The following is a 25,857-nucleotide window of genomic DNA, read 5'->3' as shown; positions in this document are numbered from 1 at the left end:
CTACTGCATTGTCCTGTCTGAGCACTTCAGTGCTGCAGCGTGGGCAAAGGACCAGGAGCAGAATGGGCTGAGCAGCACCCTGGGTTCACAGGAGTCCCAGGGTCCCCAGCCTTCCAGGGAGACACAGCACAGAAATGACTCCTTATGCAATGGAGGGCAGAGAGAAATGGAGATGAGGAACCACAACCAAATGATCCTAAATTCAGTGATGCTTCCCAAAACGATGCTTCACACACACACTGATGGAGGGAGAGGAGGATCTTTCAGTATGTGGGTCACTCCCCTCATTCTGTGAGACAACAAAAAGCCAGTCACAGGGCTGGACTTTGTAGAATACAATCACATCACAGAATGGCTTGGGTTGGAGTGGATCTTAAAGATCAGCCATTTCCAGCCCCCCCCCCCCCCCCAAGGGGGCCCCATCCAGCCCAGCCTCAAACACCTCCAGAGATGGGGCACCCACAGCTCTCTGCGCAGTCTATGCCAGCCATTCACCACTCTGAATAAAGAATTTCTTCTAATATCTAACCTAAATCTCCCCTCCTTTAGTTAAAAGCCGTTCCACCTTTCCCCTTTGTGCTATCAACAGACAGGACAGGCTTCTACAGAATGTAATACAATAAACCTCTCTGGAAACGTGTAGAAAAACTCTGAACATGGAGTTTGTTCAGCCTTACTACAATCATATGGGATGGGATAGTTCAAAGTACTGTTGATAATCTACACCAGAAGATTTTAACCACCACTGTGGTTTATGGACAGCTCATGAGACGCCACAACAGAAACACAGATCCCAAATCCTCTCTCATTGTAATCAGAATGGAGCCATTTCATCATGACTGATTTCATTGTGTCATTACCAATTTACACCATCCAAAGTGAGAGGTGACCCCAGCCCCTGGGGGTTAGAAATGCTGCGGGAGAGTGAGGAGCATAATGGGGGGCTCTGCAAACACCACTCGGAGCTGTCTGCAGAAACGCCACGACAACCTCAGACATATTGCATCCTTGTAGTGTCGCACAATAGCAGGACAAAGGCAGGGGTGTGAGAGGATCCGTGGAAATAAGAGTGCAGGAAATACCAGGCTGTCCAGCCAGTGCTCTGTCTGAGCCCATCACCAGCCTCCAACAGTGACTGTAATTCAAGGGAAAAAAAACAACTCCGCAAGAGGTAATTATCTAACAAGGTACAAGTAACAAGATTTTCATGCTGCTTCCTTTTGGTCAGCGGTAGCCTTCAGCTGGCTCCTACGCAGAGCAAAGCCCATCCCAGACTTGGACATACCTTTACAATTCAGCATTTCCTCCTGATCCATCCGAAGCACCCATCTCATTTCCCATCTCTCTGAGATCACGGCCTCATCAAATCATTGTGCTGAGGACTTTGGCGGCTAACAGCATGCTGGGCTGAAATAAAATAACAAAAAAAGCTGTTATTCTACCCGTGGTAAGTTGCTGCTAACTCAATTTCAGTGGCTGCTAACCACTGTTTTCTAGAGAGGCCCACAAAAAGCCACTTGTTTTGATACTGAGCAGACAGAAGGCATTCTGGTAGTGGGTTAAGGGTTTCTAGGAAACGGCAGCAGAGTTAGAAACCCTATGGCAAGAGCCATGTGCCTGGTGACTCAGGCTGATAGCATGCAAAGTCACGGAATTCTGGATGATGCTGTTTGTTTCATGGCTGTGGACATATTAAGCAATTGAATTTACTTTTAAATCTAATGAGCTGCACTGATATAGGGATGTCAGCAAAGTCCAGCAACAAGCCACTTCTTCACCTGAGCCAGTGCAGGTGACACAACTGCCACTTACACTGGTACCCAAGACCCCTACCCAGCAGCTCACACTATTTCATCTTGGGACATTATGGAAATACACAGTGGAAATAACCATGGTTATACTGTAGGGGACAGCTAAGGTTCCTGGGAGACTTTTCATTGCAAATAAGAACTTCCACCTCTGTGGGGAACTTCCTTACCATGTACAGGGTTGGGAAAAGATATTACAGGACCATCCATAAAAACTGTAACCATGTTTTAGTGATATCCTCTTTCCTCACCACATAGCCAACAAAATTTTAATGTCCATGATGTTTACTCATCGCTGCTGGCTGGCAAATTCCAAAGATAAAACAACAATAGTCCCAATATAAAAGCACCAGCATTAGCCTGTGACAAGCTAGGAAATGCCAAAGGGAACAGACCTGGTTTAGAGACTATGAAGTGGACAGAGAATGAGAAAGCTCTGTGGAAATACCAAGTCTGCCGTCTTTTGTATCAGTGGGTAAAAGCTTGGTAGCTCCAGCAGGGCATGGGATTTGCAGCAGGCAAACAGAAGGATTTGTAGAGCTCCTGAAAGGTGCCATTTATTATTCAACTGGAAACATGGTTAATGCCACTGGGACTTGGTCTTCCTCATAAATGAGAACAATTTTTACTTAAAGCAGTCAAATGACCACTAGGGCTGCTCCAGCCTGTGGGACTGCAGAGTACAGTTTTAAGCAGTTTTATTAACTTTATTTTAAATCACTTCCAGTGCTGATCCCCCTAAAGATCAAAGCTGCTCCATCATTTATACCTGGCAGGCAGTAAAACCCTTACGTAAATCTGTAAGTCCCTTGTTAAGTTTAACATTCATCACTTAACACCACTTAGCAGCCAACCAGGGGACAGTGCGCCTGCCAGGCCAGCTACCCTCATCAGCATCCCCGCAGTGAGGATCCAGTGCTGCTGAAGTGGAGGCAAATCTCTGTTCAGAATGTGCTCCAAAAGGCACAGATGGGGGATGGCCCTTGGAGAGTGCATCTTTGCCCCCCATTTCATCTGCACCCCGGTGGTAACTCTGTCTGAATTCCTTAAGTTACTAGGAAACCTCAGAGAGCCACAGAAAACATTCTGTGCCTAATGAGGCCTTCTTGGACCACAGTGTCATCAGACACTACCACGTCCCGCTAATGAGCTTCTCTCTGTGCAGCGCGGAGCGGCGCTGAACTGAACTCTCCCCATAGGATGACACGCCATGAACTGGCAGATTAAACTTTCCACTGGACCAGGGACAGTTGCAAGGCACTGGGATGGCATCCAACTTCAGCTAAGTGGAGTAGGGACTGAGAACATGAATTTATAACCAGCAGCCATCAATGAGGCGTAGGGAGCCATGTGCACAGCATGCACTTGGGGAAGGAGACTGGGGACTAGAGCAGAGCTGATTGCACCTAATATAGGGCAGGCAGGACACAAAAAGGCCGTATGTATCCAGTAGAAAGCAATACAAGGGCAAGACCACCATATCTTAAAAGAAAAAAAAAAAAAGCAGAACATGGATATATCCAATGAGCATTTGAAAGCAATGCTTCCTCTGCTTACCTGAAGAACCAAGGATGTTTGGAAGGAGATCCAGCAGCCATAGGCAGGGACCATAGCGGCAAGAGATGACAAGCCTGGAATGCAGAACATAATAGAGGAACCAATGAAAGATAAGGAAGAAGAGCCAAGGATGCTTAGATTTTGTAGCAGCAGGAACTAGTCAGGATAGCAAGAGAAACACTAGAAGACATAGATAGATACCATCCAGAAGTGAACTGCAGCTACCCAACAGAACAGTTCCAGTACCCCCTTGACTAGAACAAGTACAAAGTGTCAGCTGTGTGATGTGCCAAAGCACCTCATTGGGAAACACTTCTTGAAGTTTTCTCCTCTTTTTATTCTCTCCTCTCCTCCTCCTTCCTCCCTCCATCTCCCCCCTCCCCCCCTTCAGGCAGAGATATGTTTCTCTCAGCTGCTTCTGTGCCTGTGACTTTACTGCATGGGGGAAGTCAGTCCGGAAGGTCACCTCTTTCATCAAGTATTCTATTTGCATCCAAAATTGTATGTACATGAAAAATGTGGTCGTGTGTTGCACCTAGCTGCAGACGCAGATGAAATTCTGTGGAAAGCCTGATGCACACTAACCTTTGCAGATGGTGCAGCTATTGCTGAAAAATGGATTGCTTAATAAAGCATATCATCCGACATATTTGCTGCTTGGCTAGCCAAATAGAAGTTGTTTTTTGCACAAATTTCCTTGTCAAATTTGTCAATGTTCATGTCATTTTTGCTTTAGGTCACAGAGCAAGGTGCAAATTCTTGGCATCTTTACTAGTTGCAAGCCAATTTCGGCTATTTCTAACAATGAAGTGAATTTCTCTGAGGATAAGACACTCACTTTATGGGGAAGGAAGGAACACAGCAGGAAGTGGATCATTTTTTTCCTGGGATTTTGTTCATGCTTTCTCTTTTTTTTTTTCCTCCTTCCTCCTGATGGATAACATTTACAAACCTTACTTAATTCACAGCAGAGAGAAAGAGGCCTTTAAGCCTGTTAAAAGATTTGTTTTGTTTGACTATTTGGTGCAAGATGCATGCAGAATTTTTGTGTTAGTGCACAGCAAATGTATCTCTTCGTGCCAGACAACTTGCAGGAGAAGAAAAGAATACCATTCCCTTGTCATTCTCAGGCATGGAAGACAGGGGTTCTTCCCTTCCAAGTGACTGCTAGAAGAGCCTTCATTTTTATTAACCCCACAATCTCTTAGGCTCGAAGCCATACAATGCACCTGCTCTGTTTGGTTTTCTACCTGCTCTACGTCCTTCTGCTCTGCCTTCAGACACATCACATTCCTTGCTTAGATGCATCTTTTCAAGCCTATTCCCCTCTTCCTGGTTTTCAAACCATTTTGCTACATGATCCCTTCCCAGACACAACCATGGCAAGCACCTCTACTCAGAGGCAAATGGAAGGAACGCCATTGCCACGTCTGCTGCAATAAAACCCTCAGCTGTGGGAGGGCTTTAAAACTGCAGCATGCTCTTACTGCACAGCCGTGAAGAAATGGTGCCAGTGTGTGGCTGGCTCCCAGGCACTGGGGTGCTGCCCATCAGGAGGGTCGCAGAGAATGCTGAGTAGCTGACTAGTGCATGGAAAGGGCTGGAGCCCCATTCTGGTCCTTACTCTATCCCATTGCATGGCCAAGTCAAGTCACAGAACGAGGGCACTCTGGGGCTCCGTGGCAGCCCAGAGCCTCCTCCTGCAGCTGGGCACTGCAGTGCTGGCAGCGAGCACTTTGGGGTGCAGGGCTCCACAGCCAGCCAGCCATGGCAATACAACTTGTCCAGCCCTCCACAAGCAGGGCAGCAATTTAAGCATCAGGCACGTTATTTAGTTTGCATTTCCCCCACCTTAGTGGATACAATGTTTGCCATTTCCTAGGAACAGATGTGTTCCTCTCTGGCCTGTGTTATATTCTGGCAGCAACTACGTTTTCCTCTACGGAGGTTTCATTTCTCCCTGAGTTCCCACCTCAAAGTCCTTTACCAAGAACAACCTTTTCCAAAGATGCACCACTTGCCAAGTGCATCCTCCATCTGATCTGCTCCTCTAACAGGAGGCTTTTCTGCAAGACATGGGCACTTGACATACTCCCCATTTGTCTTCCTTCAGAAAGTATCTCCTTCTGCAAGGAACATTTTGTTTACAGGGTTTATTTAGTTAGCAGGTGTATTCCCACTAGTAAGTTTTCCTCTGCACCATTTTTTTTTAAAGGTCTTGTTTGGTAGCCAGATAGCCGAGACTGCCTGTGATAAAGCCAGCACAAGTGATTAATAGCAAAGTCTCTGCCATTTTATTATTAATAGCAGTGTGTTGACTCAATTAAATCCAGCCTGCTTTTTTTGGCAGGCCTTCGCAATTATACATATCATTATGGGCTGCAGCCCAAATGCATCCTGGGAGTAGACCAGAACTCCACATTAACTTTTTCTGGCTCTCTGTTTCCAGGTTGGCCACTGAAACATGCCTGCTATAACCAATCCAGGCTGCTTCAGGGATGGGAGGATAGAGAGAAAACAACAAATGGCAGAGGTGTGGATCACACCTAGGTAGGGCACGCTCCCCCACAGCCATAAACAGCCTGGCAAGCACATCCTAGATCCACCCCTCCACGCTGAACCCCATAAACACAATGTAATCAGTCTGGACAGTACCTGTTACTGGCAGGGGTGATTTTCCAGCACGCTGAGGGGAGTGTCCAGTAAACCCTTCCAAAACAGACTTGCAAGCAGCTTGGCCTGGCTTGAAGAGGCACTGAGCTGACATTCAAGCATTTATCTTGAGATGAGTTCCAGCAACGTGTGTTTCATGGTGGAAAGACTCAATAAAGCTCAGGTACCCCAACTCAATGCACACCGATGCATCCTGTAGGCATATTTCACTGCTGGACCTCTCAAAACATCCCAGCCGGTCCTTTTTGGGAAACAAGGCAGTCATGGGGCTAAGGCCTAAGATTAGGACAGAGCCAAGCTTAGTCCTCAGCACTGGCATGGACTCCGTGTATCCTTGCAGGTGAGTCTTCTGTCTATACAAAGTCCTGGGGCAACTGCTGTAGCCTCCCAACTCAAGTGATCCATGAGACATTCAGGTTGCTTGTTATTAGGGAGCACCAGAGTTGGATGCCATGAACAGCAAATGAAGAGACACATAGACAAGGGTAAGTTGCCCTACCTGAGCTTTGAAAGATTTTAGGGACCCTGAACTGAACCATTTCTGTTTTTTTCACAGTCTTTCATGACAACTCGTCCACAAGTTGCCCTGTTAATCATGGCAGAAAGCTCTTTTAAGACATGAAATTCATTAGGCTTGTATGTCCAGCACCTAGCATGGTAGAAACTTGATCTGAGTTTAGGCTTTGTCATCCCCCAGGTAATAAATTGGCCATGAAGTGCTGGAGGAACAATCAGGCCTTGGCCTCTTGCAAAAGCAGCATATGTTGCCCAGCAGCATTTGCCCATTGCTGTCCTTTGCAGACTGGGTGGGCTCCATCTCCCTGCAACCTGCTAACCAGAACTGGCAACTGCGGTTATTTCTCTAGCATGTGAACAGTCTACAATTCATCTCACCCTGCCTGCTGGATTTTTCTTCCCAAACCCACTGCTCTTCACAGCTGCAGCTCTGGATTCTCCTTTCCCATGGAGCTGGAAAACATCCCACTTTTCTCTCCAGGTACCCAGGGTACCACCTCTCATCCTACAGCATTAAAGGACATCCCAGAAGCACAGCTGAAACCCTGCAAAAAAATAGTAAATCTCATTTCCTACCTCCTCAAAGTGGGGTGCTTTGCAATTGAAGGCTCTTTTCAGCTTGTATTACTTCATCTTATAGAAACCCGTCAAGTCAGGAGGGCACTCTGTGCTTTCCATCTCAGCTTGGCCTATCTCCATCCATGTCATCCATCTGGTTTATGTTGCTGGCATCAGACAAACCACAGCTGTGGGGCTCTGGCTAAACCAGTGTGGAAAACTGTAAGTGCTTGGCCTATAATTTCCTCCCAGAGTCTACAGTGCCTCTGTGGAAATAATTTTGCTGCTGGAGGAGGCAGTGCTTTCCTCTGAGACTCCCCTTGGGCCTAGGATGAGCGACCGCCAGAGAGGAGGTGATCAGACATTGGCAAGGACTGTCCCTGTCACCTCACGACCAGTTAGTGGGGACTAAGCTGTTACTGCTTCACTGTTATCAGCTACAGCAGGGGCTTCCCTGCCTTCTGGTTGAGGCTGTGTTGTACCAATGACTCACAGAACATAACTAAACCATGTAAAATGTCATCCTGTGTTTGCCATTAATAAGGTTTCAATTAATGATACAGATTGCCAAGAACACCCTGAGCCTGGAACTCAGCTGTGCTGTCTAGCAGAGCCAATCAGGCAGCTCTCAGAGTTGAGCCACCACAAAGCAGTTCTGCTTTCCAGGAGAGATCTGTCCTTGATGCTATCAGGCAGGGGTGCAAAGGTTTTATTTTTAAACATCCCAGGACCTGACTCTACTTACTTGCTGGTATGAGTTACACACTGATGTCCACAGGGCTGGCCAGCTGTAAGTACAAGGACTGTGTTCAGGTGGTCCACAGTAAAAACTGAAATGAGTCCAAAATGGCGGTGATACCAGCTGACACCAGATACTCCATCACACACAGCCTCCTTTCAAAACTTGGTGTACACATGCAAACACTTCCCTGGTGGAAACACACAGGGGAACAATGGGTAAATTTAGACTTGCATCATCAAACATGTCAACCATTCTGAAGACAGATCTAAAGAGCATGGGGGCATGGCCTGGGCCATCTGTATGCTCTTCACACACCAAGGTAAAGACAAGCAATGCATTGCCACCTACCCCACAGCCTCCATTCCCTTCACACAGCTCTCCTTATCTGGGAGCTCTCTCATGCAGACAAAGCCACTCGGTATGACCAAGGGCATCCTCTCCCTCGCGCACACACACAGCAAGGAGTCTTCCCAATTTCTGCATCACCTCTGCAGCTCCCTCTCTGTGCTTGCAGTCACACACATCTCCTGCTGCCTGCACACACCTCTGTGTACAACACATCTCGGTGAGGCATGCAGACAGACTTGCTCATGCACACACCACCCCCAGGAGGAGCTCCAGGTACAAGAGGCAATCCTCCCAGCTCAGGCAGCCTGCTGGAAGGAATAATTAATTTCCTGATGAACATGAATATCACGCAAAGGCAGCCACCCGGATAGGATGGAACATTTCTAGCCAACATCCCTGCGATCCGGATATTTGGATTCACCCATCCCCAGCCTCTGCTCTCAGCAGTGCTGACTGCAGCAAATCTGAGCTTGCTGCACTGCCTGGGAAGCCCTCTCATACCTGCTGGCCTGGCCTGCAGCAGGCAGCTGCTGTGCACGGCCCTATAATCCTAACAGCAGGGCAAGGCACCTTTCTTTCTGCCTTTCCTGAACCTACTGCTCCTACATAACATGACTTGTTCCCACACCCACTGCTGTCCCCATTCCTGCAGCAAAGGAGAGAACTACACAAGCAGTGTCAGACTGCTCAAAGCTAACAGTCCTCCCCAGTGAAGAACTAAGATGTGGCAAGTCCCTGCTGCAAGAACACGCTCTCTAGGCTACAACTTGAACAAAATGCATCAGACCCAGATCTCTTCTCATCCTGGGTCAAGTCATTTTGCCCTCTTCCATCTTACAGAGAGGGGCTGAAATGCTCACAGACAGCAGCTGCACACCCTAGACCCAAGGTACAGAGGACAAGTGGAGATTAAAGAAGGGCAGGGGATGCTGGGCAGAGCAATTTTCATGGACAGTAGTGCAAATTGTATCCAAAACCACAGGATTCCCACTATAACCCAGAAGGGCTCACTCCCACAACCCTCTGTCCCCCATTAAAGGAGTTTCACCACTGACCTTGCACCACCTTCAGTACCAAAATGACACAAGTACTGAGTGCCTGAATGCAAAAAAGCCTCATTGCATACCTCATGAAAGGGCAGGAACATATAAATAGGAACATATAAACAGGCCAAATAACTTGCAACAGAACTACAAACCCAGAGAACTTTGCCAAAGATGCATGGGGATAGTAGCACAGAAATGGAAGGAAACCATGGTGCTCTCAGCAGAGCCAGACTGAGCAGTGTGCAGCTGGTGTCACTTCAGAATCAAGAACTCTGGTCAAGAGCTAGACCAACACAACACTAGTTGTCTTGTGACAAATAGACTGCTTCTGCTGTAGCAAAAGCACGTGTGGCTGAAGACTCACAGGGATGGCCATTTGCAAATTGCCCAAGACACACACAGTCTTGCCTACGTTCCTCATATGGTGCCACATACCATGTTGGCAGTCTCTGCTCACATTCCACCTCTTAAGTGCTTTCACCTCAGATTTCACATTAGAGGGGAAAACAACTGACACAACTCTTTCCAGAAGTCCTGAGGCCAGGAATTTTGTTATACTCTCAGAGGGGAATTTGCTGAGGGTTTTCTCAAGAGTTCAGGTCTGATTCAAACTTCAGTATCAAAGGCAGATTTCTACTGTGCCAGCTGAGTTCTGTCTATCAGCCTTCTGGATCTGAGCCTTTCTGGCAACTTTAACACTCCTTTGCACATATGAGAAATCTCTTAATCTTCCCTTTTTCCCTAAGAGAAGCCAGGAAAAGAGCTCAAAGGAAATACCTTACTGTAACACTGAGGCTTACAAGTAAAAGCAGAGTCATGGAATGAAAAGCTAAAGGTCCTTAGTCATGCTGAACTTGCTTTTTCAGCTACTGGGGCTGTTGCCCATCCACAAGAACTCAGTATATCACTATTTATATTTGCTAACAGCTTTCACAAAGAAAGGATTATTGTGTAAGTCATTGCCCCAGTCCAGAGTACATGGGGAAATTCCCACAGATACATACAATACAGAGGCAAACTAAGACATTCAAATTTCTGCCTAGTAAAAGACACATCGATCCTTTCAAAGGATGACATATCAATGTGATAAGGAATTAGTCAAAACATTGGATTAGATCTGGGTTCAAGCTTCAGCTCCCCTCTATCCACAATACCATGATTTCCCAGACCTATATGGATAGGCCGCAGTGGCTCCACCGAGCCCCTGGGGTTGGGAGACACAGGTGGAGTTTTCAAGATTACCAAAAGGCCTTAGGAACACACATTAGCAAGATGTGTGCTCCAAACTCCCTCCACTGCTTTGGAAGACATCCAGCCCCAGGAGTAAAATAACAGGCTAATAATAGGATATACAATGCTGCTAGGCTAACAAAGCTTTTTTTTCCTGACTCACATTTTTTTTTCTTTTGTTTTAGTGTGGAGAATTGATGTTGCATTCCTGCATCTTTCAGATATACATATACACAGGCACACACGTTTTACATATAAGTAAAACACAGCTATACACAGACCTGGGCACGGCAGTCTGCTTATATGTGTAAAGCATTGCTATTTACAAGCCGTTTCTATGGTTATAATATACATGGCTCTTATGAACTGCTTCATTAACCTGTCAATCAGATTGCTTTTTTCTTTCTCATTGACCCCTCTTCTGCGTTACTCCGTTTTGCAAGTGAAGCATGCATGTGTCAAGTGCGTTATTTCAGATCATATGGACACACGGACACATGTCCATCCAGGAATGAACACAGTTACATTGCTGCCTCCCCAGGAGCTTGGCTCTGGGCAGCCCCCCAGGCTCATACACGTGCAGCCATTTATTACCCAGCCCGGCTGGGGGGCACAAGGGGCAGGAGCGGCCCCCCAGCCCGGCTGCTTGCAGAAGGGGGGGGCTGCTGCAGGGCAGTGCCGTTTGGAAGTGCTGCTGATGGGCTAGGCCCCAATAAACCCCCCAAAAGTGCTGATGTGCCGAAAGCAGCTGACACTGATGGATCTGCTCTCATCTTGCCTTTCAGTCCCGATGCAAGAGAGAAGAGATAGAGAAAGAGAAACAAAGGCAGAGATTAACTCTTTTGTCACAGAGCTCTGCAGTTTTACAAGGCAAGATAAAGCTGCTGTCCAGGTTGTGTGCAGATGGGACCAGCTCAGCACAGTCTGACTCTATGGAGTCCAATGAAGGGAAAAAACAACCAATGTTGTGCGATGATTTACTGACAGGGACAGAGCTGCCTAACAGAGCCTTATAGCTTTCCTCATGGCTGCAACCACAGCCAGGGAGAACTGCATGGATGGTTTTCCCATGCATACAGGCAGGTATGAACCTGCAGCCTGTGTTTTGATGTCATGCAGCTACATAAGGAGTGCTCAGGATTCTTTCTTCCCTTGCTCTCCTGAAAGGATATGGCCACCTCTCAGATCTCCCTTCCACTACGTTCTCACACAGATGTAGCTGTGCTGCATTGAGCCTAAGCACATCAGTAGGCACCTGTATTAACAGCACTGGCAAACAAATAACGACAATATGAGTGATAATTATTAGTAAAGATGTTAAGCAGCATTCTTTTTCCTACAGAAAAAAAATCATTTCAATCCTGTTCAATTGGATTTTCATTGATTTGGAGAGAGGAGGAGGGAGGCCTTTTCTAAGTCATCCTCAAAAAAAAACACCAACCACTTTAAATCCATGTTGTGATTTTGATCCTTTTCTGTCTTCAACAGAAACTTCCAAATTGTGTCCTTTGATAAAAAGATTTCTTTCTTTCTTTTTTTTTTTTTTCCTAAAAAAGAGATCCTGTGTCATCAAGAAGCCACCTTCCATTAGGAAGCACTGCCAAGCTCTAGCCTAGATTTTTCAAGTCCTGTTTGCTCTGCACTTCTGTTGCGTAGTTCCCATGTATTGCCAGAAGGTCTGGAGGAACCACTCAGAAGGAAGCACAGATCAGCATGGGTAAAGGGGCAGTGGCAGGTGCTGAGCAACGGGGACGTCTGCAGGTTGCTGTCAGGACAGGGACCTTGTGCAGCCCCACAAACACACAGCAAGAACCTGCCAGCCCTGCAATCCATCCATCACTGAGTGCATCAGCACAGAAAAGCACATTACACTGGGACATGGACACACTCTGAAACACAGCCGCGTCACTTCACTGAGAATTCCTGCTCTCACACACACTCTGCTGAGCATGCAGTCCTGCATGAAACACAAACAAGAGCTCCAGGCAACAAACAGAAAATAGAGGTTCATGGTGGCACTATTTTTTCCCCCTGAGAAATAAGGTTCTTCATTCTTAGAAGGCTTTATGCCACAACTTCTCAGTATTCCCTCTCTTGTCTCACCTTTTCTTTCAACAAATATATTCAACGTCCAAAACCCTTCCAGACCCTAACAGAGGCTTACAGAATACCGTTCATGTCTACAGAATGATTTAAAATAAAGTCTGATATGGCCAGTCTGTTCTAAAGGCTGGAAACAAGTTTGAAATTTCAAGATTTCCTACCACACACAAAGAGCAAAAATCATGTCACTGTGTCAAATGCAGACAGCCTTGGAAACAGGCCCACCAAGGAATTATTGATCATCCCTTCACACGTCCTCAATAAGATCCTTGTCTGAGCCCTATCCACTACTTGCAGACTGACACATGCTGAGGTGAAATGTGCTGCCTGCTCATGGCATCCAGCACCACAATGAGCCATTTGTGGGAGCTCTGTACAACTCCACACTCTCGGTGGCACACTTAGGGCTGAAATACACACACACACATATATACATATATATATACATACATACATATATATATATATATATATATATACACACACACACATACACACACACTCTGAAGGGCTGGATGGAAAAAAAAACCACAACAATCTGCAGATTGTTGTACAGCTGGTTGGAGCTTGCCTTGCTCAGTAACTTTTGCAGAGTTACTTAGGAACAGCCCACGATCCCTGGGGTCCTGTGGCCCCTGATACTGAGGCTTGCTGCAGTAAAGCTTTTATAGGAAGGGCTGTCATAGGCTGCCTGAATGACAGAGGTTTTCAGCGCTAGGGTTAGCTAGCCCCTGGCTGTAAGCACCTCTGAATAAACCCATCGGCACTGACAGCCATGAGAGGTGCTCAAGCACGACACTTGAGCAGGAGTCTGCCTATAAGCACCAGAAGAGCAGTGGTGGAAAGAGAATTCCTCCCATGCACCAGCTCTGGGGAAGCAGAGCCCTGAGCTCCTGCAGTGGGCCCCAGCCCAGCGCCCTCCCAGCCCCCAGCCCAGTGCTCCCCGCTTCCTGAGAGATCACAAGGGCCCATTTACCCCAAGATATGAAATTTGTGTTGTTTCTTTATGGTGCTTTAATGAAACCCTGTTTATTCTAGGCTTTTAATTCTTTCCATCTATTATGTTTAGACAACTCATTAACAATCATTTGTTATCATTAGACTTCAATTTTAAGCTCCTTTTCCCAGAGGAGGCAATGCTGTGCTTTTAAACATATTTGCATCATAAACAATTTTGGGGCCCTGCGTGCCATATATTACCCTGGCCTTTCCTCCCTCTTACCAGCCTTCTGCTTACCCACACCTGGAGGCACCAAAGGAGCCCTGCTGGGATTTGCCCTGGCCCAGAGCTGTGCCTGACCTGCCAGACCTGCAGAGGGCTGCACACCAGGATAGCAGACTGGTGCATTGATAGCAAGCTCTTGGAGCCCAGGTCATGTAGTGGTGAGCTGCTCTTTCCACTGGGATTAATGACTACATGCTGCAGCTGAATTAATTAGGGCCTGTTAAAGATATCGTGCTAGCCTAGGATAATGTGTGGGCCTCATTCTGCTCATTTATGGTTGTTCAGCTCCACTGAATTTAGTGAAGTCATTCCTGATTTGCAGCAGGGTCCCCTGCGTGCATGCTGGATAAGCACTACGTCACAGTCTGCATCCACTGACAGCTCCCAGAGGGCAAAAATCTGATCCCTGTTATGTCGTGTAAATCCAGATCAACATTCACTGATGCTGCAAGACATCCCTTGGATATGGACTGGCAGTGTGGGCTGCATGAGGAAATGTGCTTTGGCACAAGAGAGGCCCTTTAAGTTGTGCTGAAAGTAGGAAAGGAGAAACAAGAAAGAGAAAGGGAACTGAGTTTTGCCTGGGCAACTAAAGAAGAAATAAAAAGGAAATCACTAACCTAAATTTTTTTGAGTGTGTCTTGATCTCCAAAAGCTTATTTCAGATTACACTGAAGAATGCCACATTCCCTCACACTGGTGAGCAATCTGAGGACACATCATTTTGAAAGAAGCTTATATCTTATTAATGACATAGCTAGATCGTCTGTCAGTGCCAAGCCTTTTGCTGGTGTAACAGGATTGTTGTTGCTGCCCTGATGTGCTGGGATTTTGCTTTCTAAAGCTCAACTGGTAGTGCTACTAGGACAGGGATGCACACTTCAGGGCTCCCCTACATTCTTCACTGGCAGCACAAAAAAAAACTGCTGCACAAAGGCCTAAGTTCTGCACAGCTCCAAGCCAGTGCTCACCCTGAAGTCTTGGTGGCCATTCACAGTCCTGTCACCTGCTGAAAGCCCCTGCACCACCAAGTGCAAAGAAGGCACTGCACTCAGCTCCCTTCTTTAAGGCCTGGAATGTGCTTTGGCAGGAGCTGAGAACTGTCAGCTAGAAGCAGATGTAGCTGGAAGTGCCCAGGGCTCTGGTTTCAAGAAAGATGCTACAGATGATGCTTGCAAGCAAGGCTCCATCCTGCATGCTAAGTACATTCCTGTAATTTTCTATCCTTCCTGTTGTTATTCTGATCCAATTAAAGTCACTGTGGTTAAGTGAAAAGTCACGATTGGCTAATTGGATTTGGGAAGGCAGAACACCCATCAGGGGCCAGGTTTAATTTAGTTTTTCTTAAAATTTCTAAAGTCACTGGCAGGCTAGAAGGGGCAAACTCCATCCTCGGATAGTTCCAGCTCAGAGAAAAGAGATTAGTCAGTTGCTGAGCAAGCTCCCTGCTGCCTGGTGTCCATGGAGCTTTCCAATTCCAATGGCTGAGTCAGAGTCCTCCTATTTTGGAATGTGCCTCTCACAGTGTGCTCCTGCATGGCTCTCCCACATGCCCTGAGTCTCTTGCTCTCAGTTTGGTATTGCACCATTCACCATCTTTCCTTCTTTCTCTAAATATCAGCACAGTTCCCTTCCCAAAAACACTTTCTCCCATGTTTTTGAGAGGGGTACTTCTGTGCAACTTATGCACATGGTTGGACCTGCATGAAACACTACAGCACATGAAACACTTCTTCAAACACTCAACAGCCAATTCCAGCCAAGCGCCATAGCTCCAGATCAAATGGATCTCCCTAATCATGCAGTGACACAAATAAGATAAAAGTGCAATTTCCACAAATACCTGGCAGAGACCAGAAGCCTATCTGTGCAAGTTCCATTACAAGGCACTCAGAAACAGTATGCCATTTCAGCTAAAAACAGAAGGTTCACTTAAAGTCATTAAAATATTCTATATCATCATATATTGAGTACCTTCTGCATTCCTAGCTTCTACTACATTCCCAAGATGTTTACTCTGATTTCCTACACACCTTGGACATACAGACACTGAAAAGGTAATGAACTAGAAGGACAGCTGACACTCATCTGCTCACCTGATTCTAAGAGCTGGGATCTTCAGAAACTCATTAGTTTTCAAGAAACTTGCAACAAAAGTAAGTGTTAATAACACTGCCACCCAAATATAATATAAGCCATTTGCATAAGTCACTACTAAGCAAGAAATGTATCATAATGATATTAACAAAAGCAAACAGTGGTTTGGATAGAATTTTGATTCACAGTGTTAGAATTATTTTTTTAAATAAGGCTTGAACCTTTAAAAAAATAATAAATCTCAAGTATCACAGACCTTATGCCTCAAATACAAGGCTTTTGAGATCACTGAGCACATCACGATATCTACATGTTAATAGCAATATATATCTGCAGTATCAAATGCTAGAAGAAGGATCATTTGAACAATAGTCTGGACTTGCTTCTGCTCCTGTTGAAACTGAAGGGATGAAGAGGATCAGCAAAGAAATGGAGCCCTTCTTACCTATCTGTTGCCTTTTTTTTTCCCCTTCCTATTCTGGGGAGTTGAAACCAAGTCCACCCAGCAAATATTTGGCCACAGCAGTCCAAGGCAGCAGAGGTGCTCTGTGGGGTTGGCTTTCTGATGAAGAAGGCCAGGAAGAGAGAACAAGGATACTCATGTCAGAATAGAGCGTCCAAGTGACTTTATCTTGCTCCCAGAAGCAGGACTTGGTTTAGGAAACCACATACAAAATGAGAGAATGATGTCAAAATTTGAGCACAGAATGGCCCAAGCAAAGGGGAAGAATGCCTGGATGTAGGCAAGGTGAGCAAACATTTTGTTTTCAACAATAAGTTAATTCGTTAACAAAGAAGCAGTTACTTGAGAAACAGGTACACCTCCCTCAAACTGCTCAGCCTTTTGGCTTTTTTCCTCAATGAAACCAGTATTTTTACAGTGTTTGACACCTGCAGTGGAAATATGTTCCCTGCCCCAATATTCCTAAACCCTGCAAGGATTTTTTCAAGGCTCATTTCAGCCAAGTCTGATTTTTGCAAGCCTAGCCCTTCCACCCAAGGATGCTGCTGTCAAAAAAAACTTTAACATCATCTACGCTTCTATGCTAAAGTCTAACACATGCTTCTCTGTGGCCTTGGCAGTGTTGGACCACAAGCCAGAGATTGCCAGGACCCAGGTTCCCATCCCCTCCTGATCTTGGCATTGACTGCCTTGCAGAATCTGGCCCCTGAGGCCTCGCAGTTGGCTCTTGGAAAGGAAAAGGGCCCCTCCTTAAAATCACAGTCCGTGCAAGTTTGTGTCTTCCATGAAAATTAACATGCTGGACAGCAGATGGGACAAACACATGCTAGAGGCCAGATCCTCATATTGGTTACATCAGCATCATCTGCAAACTTGAGGGAACAAGGGCAAACAATGGAACTAGAGCAATTTACCCAAGCAGTAGATTTGGCCTCCTGCTGGCCAACAGTTTGGATTTTCAAGCAGGTTGAAAGCGTGTGTGTGTGAGAGAGAGACAGAGACTATTATTCAGAATTCCAGTCACTACAAAGCCTTCCTAAGAGGACCCATGCTGTGACACTTCATATCCTGGCACCACTTTGCCAAGCAACGGGCTCCACAACCACTGCAGCAGCCCAGAGTTATAGAGCTGACTTAATTTTCCTTTCTCTGATCTTTGCCTGATTTCCACCTCCTAAAACACCTGCGGATGGTGCAAAATAAGCATCAGTGCAATCTCATGGAAATTTCTGGTAGCATCCTGCAAAACAGCACTGCCCATAGTATTCAGACAGAGCATAGGAGTGCATGACGCTTGGCAAATAAAACACTTTTTCCCTGAAAAGCCCTTACCTTCTTGTACAGAAGACCCACACCCTGAATCAGTTCTGCCCCCATTCAGCCCTCCTCTTGATTCTCAGCCTCGCTGATTTGAGGATGCTCATTCCCACTTACCACTTTTCTGTGATAACTTTTCTTTGACCACCCTCATAGCCAGAAGGAACCTGTCGTCTCGTGGTTCTGAGACCTCCTTTTCTCCTCAAGTTTCTACACATTCTTTCCCTTGGGATACAATGCCTTCAGTTACTCCCACTTAAGTTACATACAAATACTGTCCTTTTTTAAATTCCTTTGCACTTTTCCAAGGAAACTGGCACCTAATGTCCTTAGGATGCTGTGAAAACTCTAGCTGGACAGTAAGAGCAACAGCAATTACCTGCCTAGATAGTCAGACCTGATGGATAAGCTTGGATTTCTGACAACAGTGATCTCAGAGTAAGCATCTCTGGTTTTTGATCCTCTGCTAAGAGTAGCACAAAGACTTCTGTGCTCCCAGGTCAAACGTGTCTCCTTCATGGACAGGCTCTCTGGACACATCTGGTGTGTTATCAAATTAATTTCCATTGAGCTTGATCCAATGTTCATCAAAGTCAATGGTGACATTTCCTGGGTCATGCTGGAGGTCCAGTAATGCTCTGCACCTTCCCATATGTAATCATTTAATTACCTCCCACTAATTACCTCTGCAGGGAGCTTTAAGATGTTAAGTCTGCAACATCTCTTTCTTACATCTCCTGGATCAGGCCTCTGCCCAGGAGAAGGAGACTGGCCCAGCCTGCATTACAGGCAGGGTTCTGCAGCACCTCAGCCACCCGCAAGAGACTCAACAGCAAGCAAAGGGAAAACATGTTTATCATTACTTCTCTTGACCAGGATGCATTTCCTTAATCACTCTTTGGAGCACAAAATTCTGGCTGCATGTGTATGTACATGCAGGCCTGCATGCAGTCCCAAAAAACAACCGATCCCAAAGGTCAAAGAGAATTGTTACTCTAAAAACAATAAAGCTCTTAGCTCAACTTCCAGGAAGATGCAAAAGCAAATGATCAGAGAGAGAGAAAGCAAGAGAGACAGAGATAAAGAGAAAAAACCAAGGGGAACATGATTTTCTATCAACAAAACAGCAGGGACGAATTCTAGTTCATCTCATCGGAAACGTCTCCTTCGTGTGCAAACAGCGCCTGGAGCCAGCACTAATCTCCCAGATTAAAGCCTTTTAATAGCAATTAGTCCTCTCCATGCACTAACCCACTGGACACTCCACTGCATATTTGGGAGAGGGGGGAGGCTGCAGGGAGTGTCAACAAGAGTTTAACTCATAACTGCCCTGATGTGTCCAAATGCTCATCTCCCACACATACATTTGCACACAGACCATGGAGGCCATGGCAGTGAATCCTGTTTGGATCACGGCTGAAAATAAAACCACAACAGCTAGATCTGGATGTTGCCTGTGTAAACAGTTGGCTGAGCAGGATCAAGCACAAATGCAGGAGGTGGGACTTCAGAATGACACCATGGCAAGCCAGAAGCGTTAGCCAGACAGTCAGAAGCACTGACCTACCAGCAGCTCCGAGGGCTGCCCCAGCTGGCAACAAGGGACAGCCACAGGCAACAGGATGTCCTTAGCACTACCTTCATGCAACCAGCCTGCTGAAGCAGCCTCGGTACTGCTCCTCCCTAGGATGCTTTCCTCCATCTCTGGAGAATAGGTCAAGAGATTCTTTTTTTAATTGTTTTTGGTTGGTTCACCTCCATATCCCACCCAAGGCCTTCGTGACCGTTCTGTGAGCGCTTACAGTAAACACGAGCTGGTGCCCCATCTGGGACTGGCAGAGGGAGCAGTTCCCACCTCCTGCACAGGGTGTGAAGGAGCCAGATTGCTGCACCAAAGAAACCCTGGACCTATAGAAAAGGACCTTAGACTGCATACCAGCCCCCATTAATAAGATGAGCAGCTTGGCTGAAATGGCTGAGGGAGGGAACAGGAAAGTAGAAGACACTGGTGCGAAACAGCCATTTCTGCACAGACACTCCAAACTTCCCAAATGGCAAGCCAAGCAGAATTTCTTGGAAGGAGCCACATCAGCTGCCCTTCGAGCCATTAGAGCACACAAACAGGACAGAGAAAAACCTTCCACGAGGTGACTGTAAGAAGAGGAGGGAGAAGGACCCGAGCCATTATAATAATCTCCACCACGAGCAGTGGGAGCTGCCAGAGCCCCTGCACAACCCGGTGGTGCCCCCCACCCCCTAACACACACACACAACATCCATAGGGGTAGTGCAATTACTATTCAGGCTGGGGGCTGAAGATAGTCTCCTGGCCCTTCTTCTAATGTAAGGTTATTGTAATTGATATGAAGGTAATTGATAATGTGTTACGGTGAATAATGTCTTCAATTTTCTGCTAAATCCCATTTTTGTAGCCATCTGGGCTCCTCCAACTGCCCCCCTGGGACGCAGAGTAATAGATAGTAATTATTCTCAAGTCATTTACTTTTTCAAAGTGTTTAGTGCTTATCTGTTTTACAATTAAAATGGAAACGACCCTGATTCACTTCCTTTCTTTTTTATTTAAATAGCATTCACACACACACACACACACTCTCTCCTACACCCACTGGAGCCTGGAGGGTGTGTGTGTGTCTGTACAAGAGTGCATGTGCATTTTGTTGTCCTACAGAACACACAGGAGAGAGGTACGTAGTCCATCATACACCTTCACTGTCACACAGTGAGAGCACAATCACACAGCGATCAAAGAAATACAAATTGTGTTCCTTCCCCCTGCTTGTCCCCACGGTGATGCTCAGAGCAAATGCCTCAAAACACCTCAAAGAAACACCTCAGGGTAGGGATGCAAAGTGCACAAGTTAACAGGGCACCACCCACCCCAGAAACAGGTCACAAAACACCCTTACCTGACTGATGTCTGTTGGTTTCCACAGGCTCTGTCTCTGCTCAGCTATGAGTGCTCAAAACAGCACAATTTCACACCAGAACTGGAAGCTGTACGAAGACGACCTGCAAATTGTAAGAACATAGCACAGTTACAGGATGTAGAGTTCGGCTGGGCATAAAAACACGGAGACTCAAATCAATACTCAGCATTAATCAGAATACACATGTGAGTAAACTAAGGCAAGTCATTCAGTGCACCACTGCTAAAAAGCTCCCTTTGCACAGCAGCAAGGGGCATTTCAGGATGAGAACCCAACCTCCCTGTCATTAACCTGGTCTAGTATTAAGTGGAGAGGTTGGTGGCCCTGCCCATGGCAGGGGAGTTGGAGATTCATGATCCTTAAGGTCCCTTCCAACCCAGGCCATTCTGTGATTCTATGATTAGCAGAACCCCTTTGGGTTCCACCTCAGCTGGTGGTGTGCTTGGTGAGATGGAAAGGAAGGTACAAGGTACTTCTGAGCCTTCTCCTCCTCCCAGTAAAGAACCGGAGTGTTTCTCTGCTTTGCTGCCAGGCAGGAGGGACAAGGCCTTTGAGCTGGAATATTCCATTGTTCTTTTGTCTAAGTTTGTGACTGTTGGGGCTGTTGAGTTGTTGGGTTTTTTCCTCCTCTCTCTCTGTTTCCTTTTTAATTCTTTTTAATGACTTTCCCCGATGCAATAGGCAGAGGACTGCGCAGAGACTGCTTCCCCCTGCTGAGAGGGAAACAAGACTGAGGGAAAAGGGCACCGAGGGACCTGTTCACATCCTCTATTCATCTCTGCCAGCCCCTGTTCCCCGATGACTAGCCCCACACAGCTGGGCTGCCTGGAGCAAGGCAGAACCCAAGCCAGGAGATGCTCAGCTGGCACCATGGGGCCCAGAGGCAGCAGGCACACCAAAGCAAGCCACGGCATCCCAACCATGAGATACAGCCTGTACAGTCCTGATGCAGGGGCAAAGGTATGGGAATACAGGTAGTTGTTTGCAGAGAGCTTGAGACTCCCACACTACTCAGAGACTCCCTGGTCCAGGCACTGCCATCCTTTGTTCTAGTTCCCCTAGTTCCAATCTGGAAATGAGCTTGGGTGAAGCCAGATGGCTCTTCTTCCACCTGCTCCCTGGTACTCGGCCGCATGCACATCAGGGAGCTGAGTGACTGGCTGGGCAGGCCAGAGCGTAAGGTGGGAAGCACTCAGCAAGGAAGCAAAGTTTGCTCCAGCTTATTCCTTTTGCCCAGTGCCTCTGCAGAGAGGCCTCACCCTGGCAAACAGCCCCCACACTGCACTGCACATGGGACAGCTCTGGAAAAGCAGCTGCTTCCATAGCAGGCTCTCCTGATTGCCAGGCTGCTGCTAACGAGCCATGCATATGCCAGGGTCACAGAGAGGGGGGGAGCACAGGGCTGCTGCTAGCATGGTGAGGAGCAGAGGAGCCGATGTGGTGAAAAAGCCACGTGCTTTTTGCACTGCTCACCTCCAGGGGATACCTGTCCCAAGGATCTCTTCCCATCATTGCCAGTTTAATCTTCAATCAAAGAAGAGATGTGATCTGTAGCACCACGTAATAGTTTGATAATCAGTCATCTTCCAAGCAGGAAAGCTTTAAAGCATTTTGCATCAAGTAGGACAAGTGTAGCTAGCTTTGCTTTCTGCTGGGGGAATCCATACACTGTGCTACATGTTTTCATTCATCCTGGAGGATTTATATTGAGAAAAAAAGAAAACCTCAAACTGTCATTCCCCCCCCCCCCCCCCCGATGTTTTTTGTTAGGGAAAACCAACAGTCACAAATCATATCAAGATATAGTAGGTACTACAAGAAAGAGAGACTGTTTGTGTCCAGCGCTGCAAAAATTGTGTTTATATATACACACAAATATGGTCAGAGCCCTCAAATGTGAGAAATCTTACAGTAAATGGGGTAACCATGTCTCAACCTACCCATGAGACAGTTTGGCTCTAAAATGGAAATCTTTCAGATTGAGAGCCTTCAAACAAGCTAGGCATCAAACTACGCAATCTAAAGCATCACTACAGAGTGGGAGAAGGTACAGATTCCTCTGAAATTCCCACTGCTCTGACAGTTCCCAGGCTGATGAGAAGGATGGAGAGAAAGGCAGAAATGCAGACTGGGAAGAAGAGCTCCGAGAACCCCTCTGTGCTGCTGTGTTGAGACAATACATCGAAGATCATTCTTAGCTGATGTATGTTCTGAAACACCCCAGCCAAGATTCCAATAGCTACTCGTGTTTTCATGCTCTGTGAGTCAGCAAGGGCTTTCTACAACCTTGTCTCCTCCATTACATACAAACCTACTTCTTTGTGCTCAGTAGCAGGTGGGCACAGCAAACAGTCATTCACCTTTTTCTTGATATCATTCCTTTCTGCTCTTGGAAACTGGATGTTACACAAACAGCTTTCTCTCCCACACTCCCTTAAAGGTGTTTCTTAACCTTTCCTCACAGTACCCAGTTTCCAGCTCCATGTGTACTCCCTTGGTCTTCTCAACTGACATTCTCCAGAGGACTAACACAGACCTGGAAGTGTGGTACTTTGTGCTAGACAGGGCTCCACAGCAGGATGACAGAGAGCTGCAGGAATCTCATGCCTTAGCAATGAATCTAGCATTAATATATACCAGACCCAAACATGTCCTTACTGTAGGAGTACAGCACTATCATTTCACAGTGTTTGTAACCTGTCCTCACTGTGCAGTGCCCAAGTTACTCCTTTACTTAGTCAAGCTTTGCCTTTGCACCTACTGAATTTTACTTGTCTAGTTTTAGTTTATTTCCTCAGCATACCAAACTACATTATAACCCTATCCTCCAATGGATTTGCAGCTTCCTTTCAGCTTTCTATGTCCTGCAGACTGTATGTGGTGGTTTCCATTTCATTATCAAAATGACTAAAACAACTACTGATCAAAAACAGACCTGGGCCAAACCCCTGCAAAAACTCCTTCCTTTCTCGAGGGATAATTATGTTATACATTAGGACCATATTATATCCAGAAAGCAGTAACTAACATGAGTTGGAACTAGACCTGTGCTAAGGAATGATCCACCTGTATCCTGTATAAGTTCAATGCAAATATTAATGTAAGAAGGAGAGGGGGTGAAAAAATTCAGTTCTGAAAAATCAGAATAGAGGTTCAGCTGAGCATGACTGATAACTGGAAATTGGTCTTCAGCTCAAGCTGGGGGAAAAAAACTGGGGAAATCCCAGGACTACACTTACAGATGAAAAACTTGTTGACTGCCATTCCCTTTCTGGCCTAATGGACTGGAAGAGAAGGAACAGAGAGAATCTGAAACTCTCAGCAGATTGTTTCCAGGTCTGGCTTTTCCTCTTGCAGCATGTGTGGATGCCAAGCAGCAGCAGGGGATAATCAGAATGGTTAGAAGATGTGCTTTCCTTCTGCTCTGCCATTCTACAGTACTCCATCCTTGTGAAGAAAACCAGGAATAAGATTTGAGGCTGTTAAAGTAAGAAAAATAGAAAGTGAAATTTGGAAAAGCTGAAGTGTTTAAGAAAATGCTTGAATAAAAGTATTTTTCTATCATCAAAATAAGACACTGTGCTTGTCAGAAGCTTTCTTAACATCTTAGATACAAAAATAAATTTTCCATTTTAAGATGTGCTAGAAATTTTAGGGAAATCCTCTATAGGAGTGATTCACTTTTATAGCTAGATGCTTAGCCAGCATCCCAGACTCATAGGAGACTGGGGAAGAAAGAAGTTGCTCCTCTGCAAGTGACACTACCCTGCTTGTTGGATTATATTTACTATTCAGTTTTCCTCTTGACATGTGATGCAATCACTAGGTCTCCTACAGGAGTTTCATGGTTGAAACTGACAGACTGTTCTATGCACAAAGCCAAAACAATTACATCCAGGTAGGGGCTACGCAAACTCAGAGTTGCACAACCCCACAGACCTGTCCAGAGGGAACAGAGAAACAATGGCAGCACAAAAGCTCCTTGAATAAAGCAGCAGGGAGATCTGGCAGATACCATGCTGGCTGATAGCCAGAGGGTCCAGGAGCCTAACAGTTCTGGTCCAGGCAGCACAACAATAACTGCTTGCAGCCACAAAAGACAGGTTTGTTGAAGCTCTGAGAAGCCAGATAATACATCCTTCCTTTACAAAGCAGGATGGACTAAATATAAGATATTATCACGACCTACTGCTTTTGTAAGTACCAAAAAGTAGAAGGTACAGAAAACAAATCAAATATATAAACAGCAGGGAAACTGTACCTGTTTTGACTTACCAGTGGTATAGGTTTATCTAGGTTCTGACAACTTAAAGAAATTCTGCTCAATCTCAGCTCTCTAAAACCTAGTCTTCTCCATTTACCTTTTTCCAGAGGCCAAATAAACTTTCAAAGGATTTTTAGACTTTTAACATAGGATGTAAAATTAAAAGTTGCCAAACGAATAAATAAAACAAATAACACTTGGATTGATCCAGCTTAGTCAGTGGACTGGTTTGGCCTGAGATCCCTCCCTAAAATTCTTCCCCTGAAGCACTTTGAAAAAATATCCTTACAGAGCCCCCAGTCTTAAAACCACCTGCTCTCACAAAACTTATTTGACACAAAGGAAGCCAGAAGAACACGTACCAAAAGGGAACAATATGAAAATGCTGAAACACAGCAGGACTGCATGCTTGGGGTCCCTGCACAGGCCTTCAAAACAATGAGAAAGGAACATGTTCCTTGCTGGAAACCATGTTCCAGTGCGTTACATACTCCCCATTACGTAGTCACGTAAGATCCAGGTTACGTACCTTGCTTACCATATTCAGCTTCCCCACTCTGAAGTCTTATCCCAAATCAGTCAGGAAGAAGCACAAGTCATTTGCTCTCTAAAGGTTGGGGAGCTGAGCACAACATTTACAGGCAGGGCAGGGACCTCACCAGCCAGAACCCAGTCCCACAGCAACCAAGCAGAGTGGAAACCCAGTGCCAAGCATAAATAGAGCCTGGGGGCTCATCAGCAAAAGGTGTGGATGGAGGCTCCAGGTGAGACTGGTCAGGACCATTAAGGCCCATTAGAGCACTCAGGGTCCTAAGAAGCCCTTTGCCAAACTTTACTGGGATTTCAGATGAAACTCAGTATAGAATAAAAAGCCCAAGAGAGATTGTTCCTTTGCTGGATCAAGGCTTGTTTCTTGCACTCTAGATATGTACCCTGGGAAGTTCAAGGAAGTTCCAGAGGCT

At 46.0% G+C, this 25,857-nt stretch overlaps 1 long non-coding RNA gene across 15 annotated transcripts in view; it reads right to left on the bottom strand.

Annotated features, from left to right (window-relative positions):
* Nucleotides 1–25,857, bottom strand: part of LOC107315902 (uncharacterized) — a 64,738-nt gene that overhangs the window by 31,349 nt on the left and 7,532 nt on the right. For 12 of the 15 annotated variants that reach the window (XR_014948636.1, XR_014948634.1, XR_014948645.1 and 9 more), the window contains exons 4-10: nucleotides 23,871–24,110; nucleotides 20,611–20,713; nucleotides 7,858–8,041; nucleotides 7,131–7,279; nucleotides 6,021–6,279; nucleotides 3,366–3,439; nucleotides 1,286–1,407 (exon numbers count right to left, since the gene is read on the bottom strand). This is a non-coding gene — a long non-coding RNA (uncharacterized LOC107315902). The remainder of the gene's footprint in view (nucleotides 1–1,285; nucleotides 1,408–3,365; nucleotides 3,440–6,020; nucleotides 6,280–7,130; nucleotides 7,280–7,857; nucleotides 8,042–20,610; nucleotides 20,714–23,870; nucleotides 24,111–25,857) is intronic. The other 3 variants (XR_014948637.1, XR_014948641.1, XR_014948643.1) reach the window with 3 other exon arrangements.

This window comes from Coturnix japonica, chromosome 8 (assembly GCF_054131305.1).
Source record: "Coturnix japonica strain WE chromosome 8, WE-NBRP24, whole genome shotgun sequence".
NCBI lineage: Eukaryota > Metazoa > Chordata > Aves > Galliformes > Phasianidae > Coturnix > Coturnix japonica.
The sequence above is the reverse complement of the archived record's forward strand: the minus strand, read 5'-3'. Positions and strand labels throughout refer to the sequence as shown.